Genomic DNA, 10,920 nt, shown 5'->3' with positions numbered 1-10,920 from the left:
TCAAAAAAAAAAAAAAAAAAAGATAGACATTTTGCCATATTAAAAAATAATAATATAGGATTTTATAGGCAAATTTTTGATTTAATGTTTACTTACCTTGGCCATTTCTTACTTTGAGAATGTTTTGTGGGCCAGAGATGCTGTCCTGGGCCCTCTATTTCTTCTTACTGCTGCAATAAAATGTAAACAGTTATTTCTTTCCATGCATCTTTTTCTTCCTGCACCTTATCAATGCAGGTAAAAGAAGTCAATTGTACGTTCAATATTTTACCTAGAAATCTCCTTACTCGGATCAAGTTCATTCGCTGCTTTTTATTTCTGTCTTTCATGGTGTTACAGGTGACAACGTGGCCAAAAATGTCACTACTATGTAACACAGGACATCTTTTGTTGAGCTTCCAATAGCAATGTTCTCCCTGCTACTGCAGGCTTCCTAACAGTTTCCTCACTGCCCTTCCAGCCTCTGCTCCCTCCCAATATCAGAGCCAATGACAAATGCTTGAGGGTTTGGTTATGGCAGCATCCCGCTTCCAGATAGCAATTTCTGCATCAGTTATCTACTGCTGTGTCATAAACCAGCCCAGCATTTAGTGGCTTAAATCAATATCTATTTTATTGCTCATGATTCTGTGAATCAGGAATTTGGGTGAGGGCTGATGACAACAGCTCATCTCAGCTCCAGCGGGGCTAACTGGGGAAGATCCAAGCCGTCGGCCGGCTCGGGCATCTTGATTCTTCTCTCTGTGGCCTTTCATCCTCCAGGCCCTATTTCTTTCCATGCGGTGTCTCCAACAGGACACCCTGGACCTCTTTACACACCAGTTGGCTTCCAAGAGGGCAGAAACAGAAGCTGCTGGGCCTCTTATGGCCTAGACCCAAAAGTCACAATGCCACTGCCAGTGCTTTGTGTTAGTTAAAGAAAGTCATGAAGCCAATCTGTATTCAAGGGGAGGGGAAAGGTGATTCATTTCTTTGTTGGGAATAATACATCACAAAAGAGCATGCAGTATAGATGTATTGGGGTGACCATTTTTAGAAAAGACCCACCTCTCCACAAGAGGCAAACATTTATGAACTGAAATACTCTATGAGGCCATCACCATTCCATAGTCTAGCAGCAAACCTGAAGTTCAAGCTGTGCCTTTAGCTCCTGGCTGTGTAAGTAAACCGAGGTCAGAGGGAGTTAGAGCAACAACTAATTGATACAAGCCTGCTTTTACAGGATTCTCATCTATAGTGGTTTGGTCTTTGCTTGCGCACTTTGAGAAACAAACTGCCTCCTAAGGAGACCTGTTCCACAGTGGACTAAAGTCTAGAACAATATTCTGTTTGTGCAGTTCAATGCTGCCTTTCTGTAACTTCTCCCATGGTCAGATATCTGCCCTCTGAGGCCACTGAAAGAAAGCTACTCCCTTCTGAATACGGCATTCATTTAGATTTAAATATTTTAAGATACTCTTCTTGACTCAAGACTCAACACTTGCCGACTTCTTTACTTGTCTATCAGGTAAAATCATGATTTCCCAGAAACATGTGTTTATGTATAACACATACAATCCATTGAATAAATTTTGCCTAGAATAGGATGTTTAAGAGGAAAGAAAAGTATGTAATAGATTACTGAAAGTTTTAAAATACCTGATGGTAAAAATGAGTGAGTTAAACATTCCTCTGGCTTAACCATTTGGTTTGATCTTGTGGAAACCCAGTGCTTGGAACTTATCTTGCCCTAACTTTTTCATAACATAGTCACTGTTTACCTAAATAATTGTCTAAATGTCATGTCCTCTCTGGTTAGTATTCACTGGGTGATGGGGAAAAGTAACACATAAATTCTGAGAAAAGCTGAAAGCAAAGTTTATTCTTATAAGTGGCAAAAAATGCCTAGCTACAACAGGCTCTTTGTTTGATTTTTCTGTGCCAAAATGAAAACTATAGGTCCAAGGCAACTTCTTTCTTTAAAATTTTTTTTTATTTGCATAGGTTTTGGGGGAACAAGTGGCATTTGATTACATGAGTAAGAGTAAGTTCCTTAGTGGTTTTTTTTGTGTGTGTGATAGAGTCTGGCACTGTTGCCCAGGCTAGAGTGCAATGGCATGATGTCGGCTCACCGCATCACTGCAACGTGCGCCTCCCAGGTCCAAGCGATTCTCCCGCCTCAGCCTCCCAAGTAGCTGGGATTACAGACACCTGTCACCACACACAGTTGATTTTTTGTATTTTTAATAGAGATGAGGTTTCACCACGTTGGTCAGGCTGGTCTTGAACTCCTGACCTCAGGTGATCCACCTGCCTTGGCCTCCCAAAGTGCTGAGATTACAGGAGTGAGCCACCAGGCCTGGCCTTTAATGGTAATTTGTGAGCTTTTGGTGCACCCATCATCCGAAGAGTATATATTGCACCCAATGTGTAGTCTTTTATTTCTCACCCCCTTCCCACTTTTTCTCCCTGAATCCCCAAAGTCCACTGTATTATTCTTAGGCCTTTGCATCCTGAGGTGCCTTCTTCCACAAGCACCATCCACAAGGAGAAGTGCTTCTTCAACTATGTCTGATCGGAGCAAAGTGTCAAAGCAAGTACAACTGGGGGAGGACCGTTTCTCCTGTGGGTGGTGCTTATGGAACAAGGCGCCTCAGACCCAGAACTAGAGTGAGGCTTTCACTGGTTGGGGAAGGTGGCTATAAAAAGATAAGAATAATGAAAAGCTCTGACCAATTAAAAAAAATGAGAACTTAATCACAGCCTTGTCAACCCACAACCAGGGGTCCACAAATAGCCTTAATTATGACATGTTATTAAGATAACAACCCAAAATTTTCTGGGCAGCAATTTTTTGGTGCCAATATTTTGGTCTTTTCCTTCCAAAGACTAACCTTTTGATAAAGTCAGACAGCTTTAAAATGTGTGTGTTTAAGTTTTATAAATAGAAATACATTTGAGGACATATGAAAGGAGCAAAGTATTTATCTCGCCACACAGTTAAGAACTTTAAAAATATTCATTGTTAGATAGTGGTTTTTAAAACATTAAAATAAGTGGAACAATTGCTTTGAATTTATGAAGAACAGCACATGTATAATTAATGACTTCTATTTGTATTACACTCGCTTAGATGGTTCAGGCTTAGTAAGAAATCTATTGATAGTAGAAAACAATGTGTTTATGTAATAATTAAGAAATAATGTGAATTGTTACTGAATAGAAAATAGTCCTTTTGGCTAGGTGTGGTGATTCATGCCTGTAATCCCAATACTTCGGAAGGTCAAGGCAGGAGGATCCCTTGAGTCCAGTAATTCGAGACCAGTCTGGGTAACATAGTGATACGCTGTCTCTACACAAAATCAAAATAAAAAAAATAGCTGGGCGTGGTGGTGCACACCTGTGCTCCCTGATATGTGGGAGGCTGAAGTGGGAGGATCCCTTGAGCCCAGGAGGTTAAGGCTGTAGCAAGCTGTGATTGTATCACTGCACTCCAGCCTGGGCAATGGTGTGAGATCGTCTCAAACATAAAGAAATAATAGTTGATATGTTTTGGATATTTGTCCCCTCTAAATCTCATGTTGAAATGTAATCCCCAATAGTGGAGGTGGGACCTGGTGGAATGTGTTGGATCATGGGAGCAGATCCATCATAAATGGCTTAGTGCTGCCCCCTTGATGATGAGTGGGTTCTGGTTCAGTTGGTTGACATGAGATCTGGTCGTTTAAAAGATTCTGGGACCTCCCCCTTCTCTCTCTCACTCCCTCTCTCACTGTGTAACCCCCATCTGCTCTCCCTTTGCCTTCTGCCCTGATGTGAAGCTTCCTGAGGCCCCACCAGAAACTGAGCAGATGCTGGTGCTGTGCTTGTACAGCCTGCAGAACCTGAACCAAAAACTCCTCTTTTTTTTTTTTTAGTAACAACCCAGCCTCAGGTATTCCTTTATAGCAATGAAAATGGCCTAACACAATAGTCTTTTGCCTATATTTAGTATAAAGATAGTTCCAGATATTTCCCTATGTTAATGTTTCATCGTTAGTGAGCAAATGGTATTATAAGACCTTCAAAATTAGATAAATCAAAGGTATTCTGGTTGGACACAAAAAAGTGAAAAAAAAAACCCCATAATTTTCCTACATTTATAATGGAGGATAGAAGATTGTGGGAATTGCAGAAATCTTTTTCAAAATTGATTCTGAAACTGGATAGTGGGGGTTGGTACAACAATGCACATGCACTGAACATCTCTGAGTGTACACTTAAAATGGTTAAAACAATAAATTTATGTTATGCATATTTTACCACAATGAAAAAAAAGCCTTTCTTTTTTTTTTTGAGACGAAGACTTGTTCTGTCTCCCAGGCTGGCGTGCAGTGGCACAATCTTGGCTCACTACAACCTCCACCTCCTGGGTTCAAGTGCTTCTCCTGCCTCAGCCTCCCGAGTAGCTGGGATTACAGGCACATGCCACCATGCCTGGCTAATTTTTCTATGTTTTCAGTGGAGATAGGGTTTCACCATGTTGTCCAGGCTGGTCTCGATCTCCTGATCTTGTGATCTGCCTGCCTCAGCCTCCCAAAGTGCTGGGATTATAGGCGTAAGCCACCACACCCGGCCCATAGGTCGCCTAAATATGCCTGAAAATCTACTTTGCCAGGAACCTGAAATCTGGGATTTGAAGTAAGAAAGGATAACCCCACGTTGAATTTATTAAGATTGCCCACTTTTTCTTTCTGTTCTTTTCCTTTTTTTTTGAGACGGAGTTTTCGCTCCTGTTGCCCAGGATGAAGTGCAATGGCGCGATCTTGGCTCCTCACTGCAACCTCTGCCTCCCAGGTTCAAGTGATTCTCCTGCCTCAGCCTCCCAAGTAGCTGGTTGGCTAATTTTATATTTTTGGTAGAGACGAGGTTTCTGTTTGTCATGCTGGTCTCAAACTCCTGACCTCAGATGATCCACCCGCCTTGGCCTCCCAAAGTGCTGGGATTACAGGTGTCAGCAACTGCGCCTGGCCAAGATTGCCCACCTTTTCTTTCTGACATCCTGCAAATTGTTTGCTAACTTCCGGGCAGATATGAGTTCAGTCAGCACAATCAACAAAGAAGTGATGTTCACTAGGGCCCAGGCAGGCTTAGTGCAGGGAGCTTTTGAACCTTTAATTGGTCTGAGTTCACTGTTGCTCCAGTTGCAAACAGGAGCAGGCAGGTTCAAGAGCTTCTGATGCTCGGAGTCCAGCAGTCAGCTGACCGTCAGCACAGCCGGCACAGCAGCCCTTTATGCTGGATGAGTCCCGCCAGCAGCGCTGAGACACAATCCCCCCTTTATTTCTTCCTTTTGCACATTTGTATTCCTGCGCCTTTGGGATTTTTCTTGCTGCAGATAATGGGAAATGGGTGTGGGTGAGTGTTACAAGCAGGGTTTTCTTTAGACTAGGAAGAAGAACAACTGGTTAAAAATAAAATAACAACAGTGACACATGGGAAAGTTGGGCAACCCCAGGCAGTATAGCTCCTGAGCCAATGCTTCCCGCTTTTGCCCTAGAATGAAAGCAACTGGGTACAGCTCCAAGCCTTGACTGTGATTGGCTGATAGGAATAACTACTAGGAACTATTGAGATCACCTGATATTCTTGCCTTTTTGTAGCTATAATGCAGCCCAGTTGATGTTGTTGGAACATGATGGTGCTTTGATAGAAAAGTCTCTACTTTCATTACAAAAGGAAAGTGCAAATCAGAAGGGTTTGTACCAACTACAAGTTGTCTTGAGATTGTCCAGGGTGTTCTCTAAAGCCTTTGCACCCGAAACTTTTTTTTTGAGACAGAGTCTCATTCTGTTGCTGAGGCTGGAGTGCAGTGGCGTGATATCAGCTCATTGCAACCTCCGCCTCCTAGGTTCAGGTGATTCTCGTGCCTCAGCCTCCTGAGCAGCTGAGATTACAGGCACACACCACCACACCTGGCTAATGTTTTGTATTTTTATTAGAGAATGGGTTTCACCATGTTGGCCAGGCTGGTCTGAAACTCCTGACCTCAAGTGATCTGCTGGTCTCGGCTTCCCAAAGTGTTGGAATTACAGACGTGAGCCACCGCCCTCGGCCCCTGCATCTGAAACTTTAATGGAATGTGGATTCAAATGGGGCTCTTGTCAAAATACAGTTTCTGATTTTGAAGATTTTGCATTTCTGACAAGGTAGCAGGGAGTACCGATGCTGACAGCCTGAGGGCCACACTTCAAGTTGCAAGGCTGTCAGGAGCTGAGAGCTAGCTGGGGGAAATGGCATCATTCCAGTCAGGTCTAGCATTGCTACTGATTCACTGAAAGTTTTAAAGTGTAGCTTTTCCTGTAAAGAAACAAACAGGAAACTGTAACTAAACAAAGTGATGTGAAATTGGTCATTTATATTTGGTAGCCAGAGCTAATGTGTCTCAGCTGGAGGAGGAGGCGCCATCTCCAATGGGTCATTAGAAATGTAGAGGGTGGATACTGGTATCTCAGTGTCTGGTAATGTGTGGGAGAGTTCTGCACAAAGAATTGTCCCACCCTAAATGCCAAGAGAGACCCTGCCCCACCCCACTCAGATAGCTAAGCTACACCACTGGAGATGGATGCTGCACCCATACCCGAGACCTCAGCCAATCAGTTCTTGGGCCATCTCTTTGAGTGAATCGCCTGGAATAGCAGATCCTGCCCATGCATTTTAGCTCATCTCTTTAGAATTTTGACTGCTCCTGGAATCCTCCAGTGGGAAGAGTGGCTTCCGTCTAGTGTACCACATGCGGTTCCATAGCTTGATGAATTCTCTCAGCAAAGGATGAGCCCAACAGAAAAGACTTCAGGAAGCCCTACAGAATTTGGATGCATCAAAATTTTGAATCAAAAATCATAAAAGGGAACATCCAATGTTCCCCTTGAGATGATACCCTCAAGTGCTGCTGGTGCTTACCCCCTAAACTGGGCTATGATCAGCTGGCCCAGTGCCAAAGACAACAGCTCCAAGACATCTGGGCCTATCAACCTTCCACTGGATTCTTTTCCACAAAAGGAAGGATCCCACAGCCCTAGATTTACTGACCATCGTGTCAAACAAACTCTGACCCTTGATCCCAACACAGTGTCAAACGTTACAATCAGCACATTAGAAATTCTTCTGGAAACTGAGTGGAGATAAAAATAGATATAGGGGCTGGGCATGATGGCTCACACTTGTAATCCCAGTGTGCTGGGAGACTAAGGTGGAAGGATTGCTTGAGGCCAGGAGTTCAAGACCAGCCTAGGCAACATAGCAAGACCCTGTCTCTACACACAAAATTTTTTTTTTTAATTAGCTGGGTGCGTTGCCACATGCCTGTACTTGGGAGCTACTTGGGAGGCTGAGGCAGGAGGATTGCTTGGTCGCAGAACTTGGAGACTGCCGTGAGCTGTGATCATGCCTCTGCACTCCAGCTTGGGCAACAAAGCAAGACCGTGTTTCTAAAAACAAAGATACAGATCTGAGAAATAAAATAGGGAAGAAAGGATGATGCAGTAAGATACCTGAAGGTAAGGAAAACCCACATTAACCTAATGTTGCAGAAAAGGGGCCTTCATCATTGTTGTTTGAGAAACTTGTGAGTAAAAGACAAAATAATAGATATTGTGATAAATATATTCAATATAATATAAGAAAAACCTTGTTTTATGTTTGATATCTGTTGGTATCTAAAAATGCATATTTCTTTTTTTTATTTTAAAAAACAAGACCCATTAGTATTTGTTTTCGAGATGGAGTCTCACTTCCTCAACTAGGCTGGAGGGCAGTGGTGTGATCTCTGCTAACTGCAACCTCCGCCTCCTGGGTTCAAGCAATTCTCCTGCCTCAGCCTCCAAAGTAGCTGGGATTACAGGCACCTGCCACCACGCCTGGTGAATTTGTTGTATTGCAGTAGAGATGGGGTTTCACCATGTTAGGCAGGTGGTCTTGAGCTCCTGACCTCATGATTTGCCTGACTTGGCCTCCCAAAGTGCTGGATTACAGGCATGAGCCACCGTGCCCGGCCCTAAAAATATTGTTTAGCTTCATTGAGACTCCATTAAGTCGAAGAGTTAGGAAATTCTGAAAAGGGTTTGTCAGGGTCATGGCGATTCATTCTGGAAAGGGTCTGTTTGTGCTTGGTCTTGGTGGTTGCTAGGCAGATGGGAGACGGGAAATGTCTCTGGCACCCCAGGAGAGCAATTACTCTGTGCCAAGACTTCAAGTGCCCCCTCACCACGATGCAATGCCCCATAGGAGATGTTCTGTCGCTGATCCCACTGTCTCACTACATTCCAACAGTCCCGAAGACAGGCAAAACTTTAATAACTTTTTTTATTAGTCTGATTAAAAAATTAGTTACACAAGTAAAATAATGTCTGCATCATAATCACATGTGCGCATGAAAATGTTAGCTCGGAGGAGGTAGAATGCTTCTCTAGTGCAGACTTCCTAGAAAGCTAGAAAGCCGGGTAATGGCTCAGGGGCCCCTGGGCACAGCAGCGCTGTCTTCTCCTGAATGAGAATCAGCTGTGCCGATGCCTAAGTTGGTTCAAGAACCGGGAGCTGGTCGGACATTTGTGAATGTTCTCTTGCCCTACTTTGACACTCACTTATGTTAAGTTCTGTACCTCGATTACACAAATCAGAGGCTCCCAGCAGATGGACGTGTGCATATGTGTGTGTGAACGTCCCTTCTGTCAACCTGGAACTTACCCGCAGTAATCCTTGCCACAATTTGGATGTGCAGAGCAAGTGTCGTTTCTTATTGTCTTTGTATCCTTCCTTGCCTTCCTCAAGAACTTCCTATTACTAGCAGAAAAACAAAGCAAACAAACCAACAGAACCCAACGAAATGGCATGTCTGATTTAAACTTTAGACATACACAATATTTTATTGTACCAAAGTGTCAAATGAAATTAAAAACGAGGAAAAAAGAGACATACGCAAAACTTTAAATGGCTCCATGGGTACTGTGCAGCCCCAGCTTGGATGTATCTGGGTGTCCTTGTATGTGGTGGAATTGCTTTGGGCGTCAGGTATGCCCTTGGCTGCTCGGCTTCTGGGCTTCCTGCTTGCTTATGAGCTCAGGCCTGGGGCTGAAGGGTTCATGGTGGGACCTGTGAGCACAGAAACCACTCTAGTGCGGCATGGCCAGATTAGACCCCTCCAAGTGCCTGTGGTGCTGCCCATGTGTTATAAGTAAAATTTTCCGAGCAGCAAAAGAAGCGGCACTTGAATATAAATTTCCTCAGCAAGGCAATTTACTTCTATGGAAGGGTGCGGCCCACAGATGGAACAATGCTGAGTGCATGCCTGGACAAGGAGGGGAAGGGGTCCTCATGCCCTATTGCTGTGTAGTCCCCCTATTGGCTAGGCTTAGACCGCACAGTCCCGATCGGCTATTTTAAAGGGAGCAGGGGTATGAGCCAGAGTGGTGGGGTGGGTAGTTTGGCGGGAAGGACGGTTGTGGGCAGGTCAGAGCAGGTAGCCAGGGCTCAAAGCAGGTGACCAAAGCAGGTGACAGCAGCAGGTGCCCGGGATGAGTCAGGACGGAGCAGGGGACGGGGGGAACAAATGTGAACTACTGATTAGAACTGGTGGAAATGGTTGTTTACTGAAACTACAAGGAAGCTAAACTTGAAAATGGAGAATTAAAGAATAAGAGAGCTGAACATACTGGCATACTGATTCTTCGAAGAGAAACTTGGGGTTCACTATATCTAACACATGCAACCACCTCCAGCCCTGACTCAGCCTGGCTTCGCTCTAGCACCATGGACTTGGGGCCCGCCCAGTGGCTCTCAGTCACCCCTTTTGTGTTGGAACTTCCTGAGGGACACTCAGCACCTACATCAGCCTGATCACTACACCACTCTTCCTGCTTTTCTTTTATCCACCACCCTGTAGACGCTGAGGTAGACTTGACTTTCCTCTGTGACATCTTCCTCCTACCACATCAAAGCCCTGAGGCCAAGCAGGTCCAGCCGGTGGATGGAAGGACTCCCTTCATCTCCACTGTAAGAGATGGTTTCAGCTATAAGGCATACCGGGACTATTCCAACAGCGGCTGAAAGAATTCACCGAATCCACAAAGCATGGATTCCAAGCCTAGCCTCTTGCCAAAGAGGGAATGTAACTGCTGTTGGCCCCAGGCAATAAACCCCTTGACTTGACTTTGAGATGACAGAGGCTGGAAGGACAAAAGGCACTGGTTAAATATTTGTAAACTATTCTCTCCATTGCTACTGTTTTATAGAGTCTTGAGGGGAAAACAAGAGAAAGCAACAAATAATTACATAATTCGTTAGCGCAGTGGATAAAGAGAACCATTAAGAGCATAGGCTTTCTCAATTACAAAATGAAGCATTAACCATGTTTTGAATATTAACGGTATGTTTGACTCTGCCTGGACAGCTGGAATGCTGGCGATTGTACATGCATTTATATTTGCCAGTTGTGCGTCTTCCTCCTTTCAACCTCACACAGCTAATTTATGTTGATCCTCACAAAAGAAAATGAGTACTTGAATGTCAGGGCATGTGACTTGCTTTCTAGGACGTATTGTAACTTTCAGAGCACTGAGTCAGCAGTCTAACGGTTTAATCTTCATACTCCTGACAGCTGTTTATTTCTTTCAGTGTAATTTCAGAGAAAAATATCCAGAAGGGATTTGCTGACCTAGATCTATCAGAAAACATATTTAAGATATTATGTAGTTTTATAGCACAAAAATCTAACACTAAATAATCACATCATAACAGGGTTACAATTTCAGTAATAATTTCTCTTAAGTCAGGTACAAGGGTATTTAAAGCACACAACTCATACTTTGTAGAGATTTAATGACATGATGCATAGGAACAGTAAGGGTTGAGACATTTTTTCCAGCACTATTTTAAAACAATAAGAGAATAATAGCATTTGAAAAG

General features: G+C 43.7%; 1 long non-coding RNA gene across 1 annotated transcript in view; it reads left to right on the top strand.

Annotated features, from left to right (window-relative positions):
* The window catches only part of LOC108296547, a 37,036-nt gene extending 26,880 nt beyond the window's left edge, over nucleotides 1-10,156 (top strand). Inside the window, exon 4 of the long non-coding RNA XR_005198440.1 lies at nucleotides 9,899-10,156. This is a non-coding gene — a long non-coding RNA (uncharacterized LOC108296547). The remainder of the gene's footprint in view (nucleotides 1-9,898) is intronic.
* The last annotated feature ends 764 nt before the right edge of the window (nucleotides 10,157-10,920 follow it).

The sequence above is a fragment of the Cebus imitator genome, unplaced genomic scaffold, assembly GCF_001604975.1.
Source record: "Cebus imitator isolate Cc_AM_T3 unplaced genomic scaffold, Cebus_imitator-1.0 Scaffold19, whole genome shotgun sequence".
Taxonomy (NCBI): domain Eukaryota; kingdom Metazoa; phylum Chordata; class Mammalia; order Primates; family Cebidae; genus Cebus; species Cebus imitator.
Note: the sequence above shows the minus strand (reverse complement) of the source record. Positions and strands in the feature narration are given on the sequence as shown.